Below are 16,330 nucleotides of genomic sequence, written 5' to 3' on the forward strand. Positions count from 1 at the left end.
AACTGTTTTTTGGTATTTTAAACTTGTAATCTACTTTGCTCTCCCTGTTCTCACTTGTAACCATTTTAAATCCGACTGCTTGTACTTAATAAAATCACTTTTTTATTTACCATCAAGCTTGTGTAAATAATTGTTACCTGGGGAAGGAATCAATGTGTACATCTGCCTTTCATTGCTAAATGGGGTTTACCTAAATAATTCATTTGGAGTTCTGATCCCATTTGGGGAGTGATATCTCTGGAAGCTGGGCCCAAAACTGTAATTTCCTCAGACCTGAAGTATTTCAGTGTCTGTCTTGCTCTTTGGGGCAGGGGAGGGAGAGGGGAAGGATGATCTCAGCTCTGTGCCTTTGCTGGAAGCAGACCAGATGAGCTAACCCAGTAGGACAGGGTAGTATGAAGCCCCAGAAACCAAGGAGGTGAGTGTCAGTGGCTTTGTCAGCACTCGGGGAAGCACCCCTATGGGGGGTCTGCTGTGACCTCACCCCGTCACAATGGGATGTTTAGAGTCATGGAACAAACTGTAATTCCTATATATAATGGAAGCCACTTCAAGCCGGGGGTGGCGGCAGCAGGCCTAGCTCCAGCACCTATGCCAGACATGACAAAACACATGACAAAAATACACCATTTCTTCCCCATGTTTGTTTGCTTGCATGTTAGACCTCCATTTGTGTTTTTTAAATGTAAGCTCTCTTTAAGCAGGTCTACACTATAGGTTAAAGTCGACCTAAGTTATGCAACTCCACTTGCATGAATAATGTAGCTGGAGTTGATGTACCTTACGTTGACTTATTGTGGTGTCTACACCTCACTGGGTTGAGACTCTCCCATTGACTTACCTTAAGTTTCTTGTTCTGGTGGAGTATCTGAGTTGATGGGAGTGTTTTTGGCAGTCAATTTAGCAGATCTTCACTAGGTCCACTAAATTTACCCACGGTGGATTGACTGCTGCAGCATCAATCCACTGATAGTGTAGATGTACCCTTTCTGTCTCTACTTAAGAGCAAGAATGTATGTGATTGTCTGTTATACAAAAACATATTCACTTTTTTATTTCACTCTAATCTCTAACTTCTGTCTTATCTTTTTTTCACATTTAATGTTTATCTAATGTATATTGTGAACTCCTTGGGGGCAGGGACCAACTCTTTTGAAATCTTTACAAAGTGCCATCTCAAATTAATAATTTAAATAACAGTACATTAATAATAATTGTATTCCCAGCACTGATTTACTATTTGCCCTTGAGTCTTGACTTAACTGTTTCATTTTAATTATCACAACACCCTATATCACATGGGTATTTTGAAGCTTAATTTAATGAAGTCTTTTGAGGAAAGGTTGCTCTGAATTGAAAATTATTATTTAATTATTCTCTGTTTCACTATAAGAAATATTTTTAGTTACACAATTACAGAATACTTATTACTTGATATATTTCTATTGCAAGCAACAAAGATTTATTTACTTATGCCTTGTTTTTTTTATTTTTTGCTCACAGCTAACAATCCTCTGAAGATATGAACATTGATACAAGGCTTGTATGGCAGGAACCAGGAGCTCTGTGAATCCTTCTTTAATGGGGACTATGCAAACTTAAATATCTCAGTTCCTTTATATTGATTGGAAGAGGCAATATGTCTTACATGACGGATTGGGGGCATTTGGAAACTGAGTTCTGGGCAGTTAGTTATTACCTGCTGAAGTTCACTCTTCTAGAAAATAATAAGTAATAATTTGAAGTCTGATGGTATGGAGCCTGATTTACATCTCACTTCTAGGAGGCCAACAGACTTGCCGAATCCCTGTGCCAGGTATGTGTGGGGGGTGGCTCTGCATTCTAGAAAAGGGCAGGACCTGAGGCAGAAGGGGCAGGGCTAGGGAAGTCAGCTTCAGTGCTGACCAGCCCCTGCCCACGCCCCCTCCTCCAGCAGCATTCAGTCACCTATAACATGCTTTGCGACACTCCAGTGGCAATTTAAAGTGCCAAAAACAAATATTACAAATCTCCAGTAAATATTTTTGTACTGCGGGATAAAAGCCTCAGTACCTCCTGTGGGACCTCAAAGCATAGAACACTAGAACTGGAAGGGACCTCAAGAAATCAAGTCAAGTTTCCCGCCCTAACAGCAGGAGCAAGCACCATCTAGATTATCCCTGATAGAACAGGTTAGATAGGCATCTTAAATATCTCCAGAGATGGGGATTCCACAACCTCCCTCGGCAATTTACTTCAGTGTTTAACCACCCTGATAGGTAGGAAGTTTTTCCTAATGTCCAACCTAAACTTTTCTTGCTGCAATTTAAGCCCACTGCTTCTTGTCTTATCCTCAGAGGCGAGGGAGAAAAATTGTTTTCCCGCCTCCCTGTAACACCCATTTAGATATTTGAAAAATGCCATCGTGTCCCCTCTCAGTCTTCTCTTTTTTCTAAACTAAACAAGACCAGTTCTTTCACTCTTCCCTCATAGGTCACATTTTCTAGATCTTCAATCATTTTTGTTGCTCTTCTCTGGACCTTCTCCAATTTCTCCACATCTTTCTTAAAATGTCATGCCCAGAACTGGACACAATACTCCACTTAGGACCTAATCAGCCCAGAGTAGAGCAAAAGAATTACTCCTTGTGTCTTACTCACAGCACTCCTGTTAATGCATCCCAGAATCATGTTTGCTTTTTTTGCAACAGCGTCACACTGTTGACTCATGTTTAACTTGTGCTCCATAATGACCCCTAAATCCCTTTCTGCAGTACTCCTTTCTAGCCAGTCACTTCCCATTCTGTATGTGTGAAACTGGTTGTTCCTTACTAAGTGGAGTACTTTGCATTTGTCCTTATTAAACTTCATCCTATTTACCTCAGACCAGTGTTTCTTAAATTGTGTCCCGGGGTACATCGGTGTGCCACGAGGCAGTCAGATGTGTGCCGTAGAGAACAACAGAATTCAAAATAGCCACCCTTAAAGGGGCAATTTTTTCTCAATAACTTCCCCCAACCCCACTCTTTTTTTTCCTCAATAACTTTCCCCCCGACCCTTTTTTTTCCTCATAAAAAATATTATTGTTTGGTGTTCCGTGGTCTTAAAAAGTTTAAGAAACACCGGCTCAGGCTATTTCTCCAGTTTGTTCAGATCATTTTGTATAATGACCCCATCCTCCAAAGCACTTGCAATTCCCCCTTACCTTGGTATCATCTGCAAACTTAATAAGTGTACTCTCTATGCCATCATGTAAATTATTGATGAAAATATTGAACAGAACTGGTCCCAAAACTAATCTTTGAGGAGCCCCACTTGTTATGCCCTTCTAGCATGACTGTGAACCATAAAGCTATCAGATTGGTTTGACATGATTTGTTCTTTACAAATCCATGTTGGCTGTTACCTATCACCTTCTTATCTTCCAGATGTTTGCAGATGAATTCCTTAATTACTTGCTCCATTATCTTTCCTGGCACAGAAGTTAAACTGACTGGTCTGTAGTTTTTCTGGGTTGTTCTTATTTCCCTTTCTATAGATGGGCACTATATTTGTCCTTTTCCAGTCTTCTGGAATCCCTCCCAACTTCCATGATTTTTCAAAGATGATAGCTAAAGGCTCAGATACCTCCTCTATCAGCTCCTTGAGTATTCTAGGATGCATTTCAACAGGCCCTGGTGACTTGAAGTCATCTAACTTTTCTAACTAATTTTAACTTATTTTTAACTTTAACTTCTAAACCTACCCCATTTCCAGCATCTATTCCCCAATGTATAAGTTGCACTCATTTTGCACATCCTCAAATGATGGATGCCAATTTGGGACAAACTACTTTCCCACTTAAGTTCATTTACATTTAAATTATGATCAACCTTACAGTTTGTCCATGTGTAACTTTTATTGCTTTTTTGTCACATCCGAGGGCCAAATTCAGTGGTATCTATAAAACGTTGGAAATTGCAGGTGGCTTTTGGTTTTGTTTTCTTTAACCCTACTTTTGCCATGATTAGCTGAAATATTTTTGAACCAGTACCGTTATCCATCAAACAAATACTTTAAAACATTTCACTGGAACAGATTTTGACTTTCTCATTTAGTTTGTCAAACATTCTGTCTAAAGTTTACTATGTACATTAGTTTCATTTTGAGTTATATATTGAAATAGTTAATTATACTATAGCGAGAGTATATTTAACAGTTTAATATAACAATGGAAAAACTTTTCATTGAAGCATCATGGATTAGCTACTATTGGAGATGGGTGGGGATATATAAACTCCCAGGTTTCTATACCTTCTGCTCCTATTGTTCTCCCATGATCTTTTTTCTCTAGACCTTCTCTTAGTTATATACCTTTGGCTGCTAAGGGTAGCTTCAAGTGTGGTCTGAGTTAATACCCTTTCCCACTGTGTAATCTTTCCTAGTAAAACTCACATATATTAACATACTGGATTGGAACAAAAGAGTCTCTACCGCAGTTTTCCATTCCAGCAGTGGTCAATACAAAGTGTTACAGAAGAAAGCATAAAACTTTCATAATGCATCAAATGGTGCAACATTGTAACATAGGATACAATGTATTCCTGAATTCAGCTAACTGATCTTCAAGTGTCTTACAGACCAATTCCACAAGCCAAATACACAGGGAAGAAGTGGAACTATAATTCATTCACAAGTTTGATACTCATGCTAATGGTTTAAATAAGATACTGTATGGCTGGGACATTATCATTACCAAACAATGAAGATACCAATGGTTCTTTGTCTGTATTGTATCTGGTGTTAGTACTCTTCCTCTCTAATTGCCTATTAATGGTTCTTATCTGCCTCTTTTGACTATCCAGTCTTTAGGTGCTTATAGACTATTTGTTTTTCCTGTTACATTCCAGTTCTGCTTTCCCCTTGATATTTTTATACCCACTGCCTCTTCTTGTTTCCCCTCCCTCCCGTTTTTTCCTTCTCTCTCCCCCCCCCCCCCCCCCACCCTATTTATTTTAATTCGGGACATCCAACACTCTGGTCATCTGAAGAAGTGAGCTGTGCCCACAAAAGCTCAAGATACCATCTATATGTGGTGTTAGTCTTTAAAGTACTACCAGACTATTTGTTGTTTTTTAAGTTTATCCTGTATAGACTAACTCGGCTACTCCCTGAATCTTTTCTCATGGTTCAGCACTCATACTCTTACATTTTTGGCCAAAGCTAGTGTGATTGTATATGTTATTTGTAGTTCATATGAATGACTAATCTTTAAAAAATATATATTTTAATCACATTAAAGATGTTGGGTAGATGTTATTGATTACTGTAGTAATATAGGCAATGAGTGACCTTTATTTTTATCTCGTGAGTTATTTTCTTCAAACTAATTTGTTACTATGTCATGTTGCACTTGAATAATGCTGCTGAGAGAAATTGTTTTTGTAAGTTTTATCTAAAGTGACTTTTTTACTGTTAGTGAGATGATGTTTGCAGAAGAACTGCATCCAAAAGATTTGTTTTTTTAAAGACACTTTTGAAATTATGTATATGTCATAGACTGGCACCTAGTTTATTAACTCAGACACATGGATTTATTAATACTCTGTCACAGAACATGGTGCTTCTCTTGTGGCTGTGCCTCTACCATGTGCTTTTTGGTCTTGTGTTCCCTTCACCAAAACAGTCTTTGTGCAACAGCCTATTTACAATATTCATCTAGGTTTTGGCTTTCTTCCAGGACCTGGGGCTAACAGAACACTCCCTGTTCTGAGCCTCTGTCTGCTAGGCTCAGAAGCCCTGATCTTCCTTTCCCCTTGCACTTCGCTGGGCTGATGGAGTAATTGGCTCATCCAGGCAACCTGGGTAATTATCCCCATCAGCTGCCTACTGGGGGGACTAATTTAGAGTGATCAGAGTGAGATCCCACCCAGCACTCTGTCACACATTTATAACTATTTGATGTATTGTTTTCTTTCACATGTGATATAATATGAATGTAAATGGAAATATTATCCTAGATAATCTGCCAAGATTTATTGAACACAAAGTATTTTAGCTGAAATCAAACAAATGTACCCTTCCAGTGAACAGCTGCAGCTACTTCAAACTGAAGTTAAACAAGCAAGAAAAGAAGTATGAAAATAACTTTACTGAAAAAACTAATTAGCCTAATACACTACATTCTGCAATGACATCAGAAGTATAAAGAGCATGGTCTGATTACAGCAATGACTCACTGATTGTTGGAAATGACTGACTGGGCCACAACTTGATTAGGATAACAGTACATTCATCCCATATGGTAGGAAGTCTTGGTAGTCTGTACCATCTGGTCCCCTCTCTCTCTCCCCTCCTTTATTTTTTTTTTGAATGTGTACAGCTATTCACCTTTTATTGGCACATCATCTGACATAATGTGCTTGAAATAGGGGTCTGTAGGATACAGCAGCACCTCCAGACTTGAAGTGGTTTCCATTAGACACAGGGTTTATGGTTTGCACTCCCACTATAAAATTGTTCCAGCACCCTGTAGAACTAATCTTGTTGGGACAGATGGGAGGTGGTGAGTAAAACATAATTTGTGAATTTATCATGTACGTAATCTACCAGTTACAGGGTTGAGCTGCCCCACCAACAGCATAACTATCAGCATTATATATCATTGAGGACTTACTCTGTACCAGTTGATGTTAATAAAAACATCAACAATTTGATCTTTATCTTCAATGGAGGAAAAAGATCAGTGGCATAGACTAAGAAGATTGTTTGCATTTTAGGAAGGTGTTACATAATAAACTTTACATATTTATAGGCACAGTAACTTCAACAGCAATCAGGTGATACAGCAAATTAACTTTGACCCTTGTAATTACAACCATATTAGGCTCTGAGATAAAATGTATATGTAATAAATCATACTATAAGCAGCACAGATAACTCACAACCTACTTTGACAAGGTAAGTAACAAAAATACATTCAAACAGTCCAGAAAGATTTTGGTAATTATTTTCTGTATTCTCTCTCACATGCTTCCAAAGAACTTTTCAATACTACTTGGCTACGTCTAGACTACATCCCTTTTTCGGAAAAGGGATATAAATTAGACATATCGCAATTGCTAATGAAGCAGGGATTTAAATCTCCCGCGCTTCATTAGCATAAAAATAGCTGCCCCTTTTTTCGGCACGGAGCTTTGTCGGAGGAAAGCGCCAGTTTAGACGCTGATCTTTAAAAAAATAAAGCCTTTTCCAAAAGATCCCTTATCCCTCTTGAAATAAGGGATAAGGAATCTTTCGGAAAAGGCTTTTTTTTTTCAAAAGATCAGCGTCTAGACTGGAGCTTTTCTCCAACAAAGCTCCGTGCCGAAAAAAAGCAGCAGCCATTTTTATGCTAATGAAGCGCAAGAGATTTAAATCCCCGCTTCGTTAGCAATTGCTATACGTCTAATTTACATACCTTTTCCGAAAAAGGGATGTAGTCTAGACGTAGCCCTTATGTAACTAATAGTGGTAAAAAGATATATTCAAGTTGAATCTGTAGCTCACTACCCCAGAAAGAAAAAGGACACCATTATAATAAATATAAAATCTGATCTTGTTTCAGAGGCAATTGCACGGAGAGAAAATGAAAATTTGTAAGCAGCAAATTTGTTAGGGTTTTCTCGTAAATCAGGTCTTTGTTAAGCTAAATTATTCTCTCTCTCACACACACACACAATTTCAGAAACTTTGTGTCTGTGTGTCCATCCATCTGTTTGTCAGAGTCTATTTGTTCAATAATTCCTCCTAAACAGTAAGAGCTAAGACCAGCTAATTTGTTATGCAGCTTCCTCTTTTCATAACTTAAAAGCAAGATCAGGGTTTGGTTGTGGTAGGACAATGGGATGTGCTTGGAATGTGATTGTTTCTCATAAAATAGAAAGGGAAGGATCTGGTAGGAGGGACAGTTATACTATAGAATGACCACGGGGGGGGGAGAGGGGCAGCAAGAGGCCAGAGATGGGAACCAGGACAGCTATAACCCCATTGAGCCAGCAGTGGGGCGGGGTGGCAAAAGGGACAGCTATCTACTATATATTTCAGAGTGTTTGTGTGTGTGTGCCTGACTGTCCCCTGCTGTGCCCAGAGCAGCTGCAGTGGCTACGGACAAGTGCTTCTCTCCTGGCCCCAAGCTGCTGCAGTGAGAGAGGGCTGGGGTTGTCCTCTCTCCCCAGGAGAGCCTGCATACTGAATCCTTGATCTCCTGCCCCCATCACAGAAAAACGATTTACATGAAGAAAAACAAAACTTATTTGAGTTAAGGACTCAAGCAAGGCTGAGTAAATCTTCTAGTGAGTATGTAAATGTGTGTGTGTGAATTATATAAAATAATATGAATGCTACAGCTCCAGAGATTACTGTTTTGTCTGATCATGTCATCCTGAAGGCACGATGTATTGTAAGACTCTTTACAGCAGAGAATGGGACATGGTGTTTTCTGACCAGTCAAAATGCCAAACAAATCCCCCTTCTGTTCTGAAACTTGATTTGTCCTTTTCATATCTGTTCATTTTTTTAAATTGTATCCTTTGGTATAAATGGTTGTGACAATTTTCTTCCACTATTTGATCTGAGGAAGTGGGTCTGGCCCACGAAAGCTCATCACCTAATAAACCATCTTGTTAGTCTTTAAAGTGCTACATAGTCCTGTTTTTTGTTTCAGCTACACCAGACTAACACGGCAACATTTCTATCACAAAACATTAAAAAGTGAGCTTTGAAGGCAAACATTGAAAATATATAGTTGCTCTGACCAGTGTTCCCTGTAAGCTGAGCACTGGGCGGCCGCTTGGGAGAGATTTAAATGCCTCCCCGGGTGATTAGCAGAGCACCTGCAGCCAGCAGCATGCATTTCTATTGATGGTGCATATCTGCACATTTCTTTGTGCACATAACAAAATGTTCTGGAGAAGAGAAAGCCTCACACCAGGGAAAAGAGGGAAGATTCTTTCTGCTTCCCTTCCTTCCACCCCCATTTGAGTGCCACTCTTAAAAGACATAATAGGCCCAAAAAAAGAGATATTGGTAGAAGCAAAGATAAAAGGGGTTTTACCATCAAGTAATGAAAATCTGCTCTGTACAGGTCTTCATAAGATGATAGTGACAAATATTTGAGTTTGCACTGTTTTTGGCCATTGCTGTAATACAGCACTATATTTTTCTAGTGTAGAGGTGGCCAGAGAGTCTGACTTTGATCCATGAAGGGACTTAAGCTTTGTGATGCAGAATGTTGCAACCCCTAACTCTTAAGAAATTCATAAAAACAACACTGTACTCTGTAAAGCATGGATCAGGTGCCTAGGCTCCTTATACCAAGTGTCACAAAATCCTGGCTGTGGGCCATCCCCAGCTGGGGTGATTGCACAAGCTGGCCTGGGACTCCTGGTGGGCTGGGGGAGGGGGGGGGAGGTGGCTGTATGTTATGGCCCCAGACTCCGCCCCTTCCTGCCATTGCCCCATCCTCTTCCTCCCTCCCCCCCATGGTATCCTGTTCCCTAGGACGCAGCTTCAGGGATCATGGGAGGTGGGGAGCTGGCATCATGTGGTGGCAGCAGCTGTGCCCCTCTGTGCTCCCTGCTGAGGCAGGAGCCACAGGGAAACAGAGTGAGGGCACTTGCCCAGCATGCTCCACTTCCCCATGGCTCCTGCCACCATGGGGAACACGGGGGAGGAGGGGAGTAATGTTGCTGCCGCTGTGCACCAGCCTCCCCTCGCCAGTGACCTGCAGAAGATGGGGCCATGGCAGTGGAGGGTGAGGTGGTGGAGGGAAAGGGTGGGGCTTGGGGCCAGTAATGGACAGCTCCCCTTCCCAGCCCATTGCGAGTCCCATGCTAGACTGTACAATTCTTTCAGCCGGGGATGGCCTGTGGGATGAGAGTTTGAGACCCCTATCTTATACAATGATCAGACAGGACTAGGTGCCTAAGAATGGGGGAACCTCATAAGCCAATATGCCACACAGGGAGCTGTCCAAGCTAGCCAATGGGAAATGCTGAGGAGAGGGATGTGCGCCTGAAATCGGCATCTGTTTCTGCTTGTGTTCCACAAATGGGAACGATTAGAAACCAAATTATTTTTGTGAGAATGAGTTAGATGCCTGTCTCACTCCATAAAGGAGAGCTGCTGCTTCTTTTATAACTTTTAATTCAGATAGTAGAACATTTAGCTGGCTTGTGGAAGAAATAGCAGGGCTAACGTGCCATTTCTGATAGGTAGAAGGGATTTGAACAGGAGTCTCCCACATTTCTCAGAAACATGTACTAATCACGGAGCTATAGGATGTTCTGCTGTTAAGTTCCCTCAGTCTCTGCAGCTGAAGCTGTTGTAGTCTGGAAAAATAGTGGGAGAGATTGGAGAAAGGAGGGCTGCACCCTGGGTCTTCCATCTCTCATGTGGGTATACTGACCATCAAGCTACAAACTTATTCTCTCTTTCTGGCTCAAGGACTATTTAAGTGTTTTATCTACAATGGAACTACTTCAACATGGAAGAGAGACAGGCACTCCCATGTCAGAATATCACAGTCCAATGGTTAGAGTATTTGACTGAAAAATGGGCTGCCTCTTGATCAAATTCTTTGTCTTTCTGAGGGGAAAATTGAATGTGTGTGTCCTAAAACCCAAGCAAGTGCTGTATCAGTGGTCTCAAGTTCTTAGGTGGGAAGCACCATTCCCCTCCCCACAGGTTTTGAATAGGGCCCTCTGCACAAGGAAGCCTCTGAACATAATCTTTCAGTAGAGCCATCCTGTCCATTGGATGGTCTGGAACAGCTGCCTCCAGGGCTTTGCACTTTGGGGGCTCCACAGGGCCAAGGGCAGGGTTTCTGGGGACCTGGTGCCAAAAGCAGCTGGTTGGTCTGCCTCTGCATTCACCAGCAGCCGCAGGAGCCACAGGAAGTGAAGTGGCTCAGCCCCAGCCTGCTCTGCTCCTCTCTTTATCATGGTAGCAGGAAACATAGGAGCACGTCTGGGAGCTGGGCTTGGGAGAGCAGTGTGAACGGTTTGATCTGCTTCCCACTGCTGCTGTGAGCAGTGTGGGGAGGGGTGGGTTGACTCCTGCTGTCAGTGCTAGGGCCCTGGCAGTCTCCCAGGTTGTGTCATTTGTGGGACGGGGCTTAAGGGAAGGGGTGAAATGGAGGCAGGGAGGAGCATAGCGGGAGTGCAGCAGGGACAGGGCTTGGGCAATAGGGTGAGGTGGAGCAGGAAGAGTTGGGGCATGGGTGGGGTCTAGGGCAGAGGGGAGGTTATCTTGTGCTCCACCCCCCCCCCCCCAAAACTGGCCTTTCCATAGGTCCTAGTATTCAGGGTGCTGCTGCCCCTGTTTTGAGGTGGTTTTCATCATGAACACAGCTTTCAGTTTGGGTTCAATGGCTCCAGCACCGCACAAATTGTTCCAGCACCACTGGGCCTGTCTTCCTCCAGTTTCATAACTGAGACAAGTCTCGAGGTACCAGAGGGAGGCAGCTATGTGCCTGCTTGGAAGCAGAAATTTACATGCATAGGGGACTTTTAAGGCAGAAACGTAGGTGCCCAGTAACGGTAGGTGCCTCCTGGATTAAGTGGCAGGCGAGCAGGCATTTTGCTTAAAACGGGGATCTAGGTGCCTAAGCACCTTTGTGAACCTGCAGTGTCCGTCCTTTCCCTAACACCTGCCCATCTCCCCCCTGCCGACCCCTCCAGCTCTCCCACCGCACCTGCACCGAATTCATCATCTTTGCTTTGAGCTAATCCGTGTCCTCGCTCCGTGGGTTCCTTCCACGCATTTCCCGCGTTGGCAGCCCACCGCTGTCTATTATATCCTGCAGGAGTGGGGTGAGATGGGGAGGAGGCAGTGGGAGAGCGATGGTGTCAGTCTTGACGGCAGCTTTAACACAAGGGAGTATTTCCCCCCCCCCTCTCCGGGGCGGGAACTGACAGCCCGTGTAACCCCCGGGGCGCGCTGTGCACCACGCAGCGCCTTCCCTGCTGACTGCAATTGCTTCCCCCGTCCGCCCCCTTGCGCGCTGCAGCGGCATGTGCCGCGGCTTAGCTGAGGCGCGCGCCAGCCCCAGGCTTCGCGTGGTTCCAGCGCGCGCGCTGTGTTCCTCATCGCTCCCCCAGCCACCCCCGCCCTTGGGAGAGGCAGCTTGGTCCGCGCGCGCGCGCCCTGGCTTAGTTCCTCCTTTGCTGCCCCCCCCCCCTCCTTCCAGAGCAGGGGCCGGCGCTCTGCCCTGATTGGCTGGCTGGGCTCGGCCAGGTGTCAGGCTGAGCGGCGCGGAGAGGCCGGGTAGGGCGCGCGGAGGGGGGTGGCTGGAGCCGCCTGCAGCCGCAGCGCCTTGCACTGCAATCCCAGCCCCGAGGGACGCGGGGCCGGAGCCAGGGGGAGCCCAGCGCTGTCCCCTTCTCCCGGCGCGCCCCAGGCGGCGGAGGCAAGCAGCGCCCTGCTCCCCAGCCCTGCGCTCTGCCCTGCTGGGTGGCTGGCTGCAGCTGGGGGCACGTCTCCCGGGCTCCTGCAGAGTTCCCTGCGGCGTGTGAGGGCCGGCAGCGCTGGAGGGGAGCCCGGCGGCACCGGCTAGGGGAGGGTTTCTTCGCATGGCAGTTCTGGGGCTGATCGCTTCTTAAACCAAAGCAGCGGACCAGCCCCTTCCCCCCCAGCTCTACAGTGCGGCCAGAGGGGGGAGGCACTGAAGGACTTGTTGACCCGGCAGGATCAGCTGCAGCGGGAATCGGTGTGTTTTTGCTGGCGCCTGTGAGAATTGATCAGTGAAGTTACGGCTCTGCTTCCATCTTGCATCGTTGTGAGTGTGAGCACTGACAACTGTCCAGCTCTCTGCCTGCAAGCCCCACCGTTCGCCTGTGTACGTAATGCAGCGGGAGAGGAGATGTGTCTTGTGTCGGGATTGGTATTTTGATGCAATTGCTCACTTGGAAGCTGCTGAGCATGGCTTGCATGCGAGCAGCTCCTCCGGTTCCCAACTGGGGACTGGAATGATGTACAGTAGTTTTCACTAACTAATATGACACGGGGCGCCTAGAAGGGAAGGGCTGGGATGACTGGGGAAGGGGAAACGTGTGACATAATCCCTGTTTTCTCCCAATTCTTGTATCTCTTCCCCTTGTCTTGCCTGTGGCAGTACTGTTCAGCCTGAAATTTTTTGAGCTTTCCTTTTAAAATAACTATTGCAGGTGAGTCCTTAATTAGTGACACTCAATTGGGATGGCAATGGAAGAGGATGTAGTCTGAGATGTTATCCCCTGGGACAGAGAAAGAGAGACTGAGAAATGCTTTGCCGTTATCTGGTCTAAGAAGAGGAGGGAGGCTGGGTTTCTTCTAAAGATTTGAACTTATTTTGCACTTATCCTAAAGGGCAAAACCAGACTCTAGCCATCCTCATTCATGTACGTAGGACTCTAGCTATGCATTATTTGTGTATCTATCAGTTTTCTCTGGTTCTTGGATCTTTCTTTATCCAACAGCATAGAGATCCTGCTCTTTCCCACCTTTATGAAAACATCATTAGCTGATTGAACAGATCATGTCTTCTCAGTGATTTAATTTATTTCCATTAAAATGTTAAGATTTATTTGATTAATGGCCAGATGTCTGAATAGCAGGGCAGCTTTTTAGTGACATTGTTCAAACACTGCCATTGCAGTTATTAAAAATAAACAGAATATTTTACTTTTGATCTAACTTATGAGGCCAGTCTGTACAGTATGATTGTAAGATATGTAGCTCTCTCTCACTGCATCCTTTTTGCCAGTATACCATATAGCACCATTTTTTTTAAAGCTGAAGAGCACACATTTTCCTAGTATCAAGGTCAGAATATTGTGACTACTGGGGGAAAATACCATATGGCTTAGGTTAACTTGTCTTGGAGAATCTAATTAAATAATATTGAGTTTTGGGTTTTTATTTTAGAATAATGTAACCAAGTTAGAACATAATATGAAGTAAAATACCTTAAAGTGTGGGTGTCTCACTAAGAATATTCTCATAGATGTAAACAGTGCTCAGAGATTTGTATGGAGAAATACCTGGGTTTATTTTTCTTTTCATAACCACATTTTCAAAAAAGGAGGTGAAGTGTCATCTTGACAGTTCTGGAGCCTGGAATCTTTTACTATTACTATAAATATACAATATAGGGACTGGTAGTAAAGGTCTCCTTTGCCTTCTTGACAATATGTCTCAACTGTATTCTGGAAGAACTGCCCATAAGTGTTAGTTCAGTTTCTATAGCCACACAAATCTTTGTGGTTCTTTTGAGACTGTCAGCAGGTTTGTCAATTAATGACAGTTTGGTGTCTTTGTTTTTGGTGATGTAGCTATCAGTCCTCTTTCTAGCGGTCTGATGAGTCAACCCATTCATTTCCTATAGCGCACTGTGCAGTCATCCATCATTTAGTAAAGACACACAACTTGTAAGTGAAAGGTTCTGTGTCCTGTTACAAGTCCATTGAAGGGTACCAGTGCCCTGTTTACAGATTTTTTTAATGTATGTAATTATATCAGGGAATGTGTATTGATGGCTCATGTCCTTACAACATCCAAAATATGCAGCCATTTACCAATCTTCTTGTGGAGTCTGACTTATGGTGTGTTAGAATGCAGACTTCAAGTGTGCACATGAAAACTATTTTTTAAAGGTGGGCAGTACTATGCAATACATACAATACAGTGTGCTTAAAAAAAATAGCTACCTCCTGGAGCAGGTGGATGGATCTTCTTTGCGTTCCTGTGAAGTCCTTTTTTAAAGCTGTCTTTTTAGACTCTAATGTTCCTTATGAACTGTTTCCATTATAACCTGCACTGCATGGAAGTAGAAAAGGGCCACGGAACATGCCAAAATGAGGATAACTAATAATGCTTTGTTTCCTTCCTCCCCAGGCTTCCCTCTCCCATCTCTACAACAAATTAAAATATGATTAAAAATAATAGTGACGTTTACCAAGTTTTTTGAAAAAATATTTTTTATAGAACTTTACCACATCTGAAATAAAAGAAAATTTTAGTTTAATGTGCTCAAATCAGGGAGCCGAGGTAATTTCCACCCCAGAATACTGAAAGAGCTGGCACCTGAAACTGCTAGTCCAGTTGTAAGAATTGTAAATAAATGTGTCTACTTAGGGATAGTCCATAAGTCTGGAAAATAGCTAATTTTACCTGTGTTTAAGAAAGGGGGACAAGTGACCCACGCAATTACAGAGTTGTTATCCTACTGTATGCCTCAGTAGTATGCAGGGCTTTAGAACAAATTGAGAAAGGAAAAAAAACTAATTCATAAAAGTAAAGGGGGAAATAGCACAACATGTGTTTATTAAAGGTAGATCATGCCAGTCTAATGTGAGTTCTTTCTTCCTTTGAGAAAACTGGTTTTTGTTAATAAAAAAAAAAGAGAAGTGTAGTAGATGTATTATATTTGAACTTCAGTAAAGTATTTGACATGGTACCACAAGGGAAATTCTTAGTTAAACTAGGTAAGATGGGGATTACCGTAGACAGTGTAAAGTGGATAAGAAATTGGCTAAAGGGAAGAAGGCAACAGGTTCTGCTGAAAGGCAAATATATCACACTGGGGTGAGGTTACTAGGCAAGTTCCTCAAGGACTATTTCTGAGATCAATCTTATTCAATATTTGTATTAATGATCTTGGCACAAAAAGTAGGAGTGTGCTAATGAAATCCGCTGCTGATACAAAATTGGGAGGCATCTTCAATACAGAGGAAGATTGGAATTTTATACGGGAACATCTGATTGACCTTGAAGACTGGAGTGACAGAAATGAGATGAAATTCAATAGTATAAAGTGCAAGACATGCATTTATAGTCTAATAATAAGAATTTCTTCTGCAGGCTGGGGGCTTACCAGTAGGAAGTGACAGACGAGAGACCTGGGGGTGTGAGTCAATCAATGTGATTCAGCTGTGAAAAAGACAAATGCAATCCTAGAATGTTTCAGGCGATGTATTTCCAATAGCTAGAGAAGTATTAATTACATTATAGAAGAGACTAATTTGGAATACTGTATACAATTCTGGCTAGCCATGTTCAAGAAAGAAGAATTTAAATGGGAACAGGTGCAGAGAAGAGCTGCTAGGATGCTTGGGAGAATGGAGTGCCTTTTTATGAGATGAGCTTAGCTTGTTTAGTCCTGTTCTATAAATAAATACCAGGGAGAGCCAAGAGCTATTTAAGGTAAAGGACAATGGTTGCAATAGGAAAAAATTCAGGTTGGAAATTAGAAGCAGGTTTCTATTTATCAGACAAGTAAAGTTCTGGAGCAGAGTCCCAATAGGAATTGTGAGAGCACATTACTTACCCCTGGTCTATAGTAGGGGATAAGTTTG

General features: G+C 43.0%; 1 protein-coding gene and 1 long non-coding RNA gene across 6 annotated transcripts in view; both read left to right on the plus strand.

Moving 5' to 3' along the window:
- Positions 1 to 7,048, plus strand: part of LOC142827274 (uncharacterized) — a 139,400-nt gene extending 132,352 nt beyond the window's left edge. For both annotated transcript variants that reach the window (XR_012901901.1, XR_012901900.1), the window contains one exon: positions 1,504 to 7,048. This is a non-coding gene — a long non-coding RNA (uncharacterized LOC142827274). The remainder of the gene's footprint in view (positions 1 to 1,503) is intronic.
- Positions 7,049 to 12,194: 5,146 nt separating this feature from the next.
- MYRIP (myosin VIIA and Rab interacting protein) overlaps positions 12,195 to 16,330 on the plus strand; it is a 341,072-nt gene continuing 336,936 nt past the window's right edge. For 3 of the 4 annotated variants that reach the window (XM_006131818.3, XM_075921852.1, XM_014577917.2), the window contains exon 1: positions 12,195 to 12,834. The gene's annotated coding sequence lies outside the window, so the exon portion shown is untranslated. The remainder of the gene's footprint in view (positions 12,835 to 16,330) is intronic. The other variant, XM_006131820.3, reaches the window with a different exon arrangement.

The sequence above is a fragment of the Pelodiscus sinensis genome, chromosome 2, assembly GCF_049634645.1.
Source record: "Pelodiscus sinensis isolate JC-2024 chromosome 2, ASM4963464v1, whole genome shotgun sequence".
Lineage (NCBI taxonomy): Eukaryota > Metazoa > Chordata > Testudines > Trionychidae > Pelodiscus > Pelodiscus sinensis.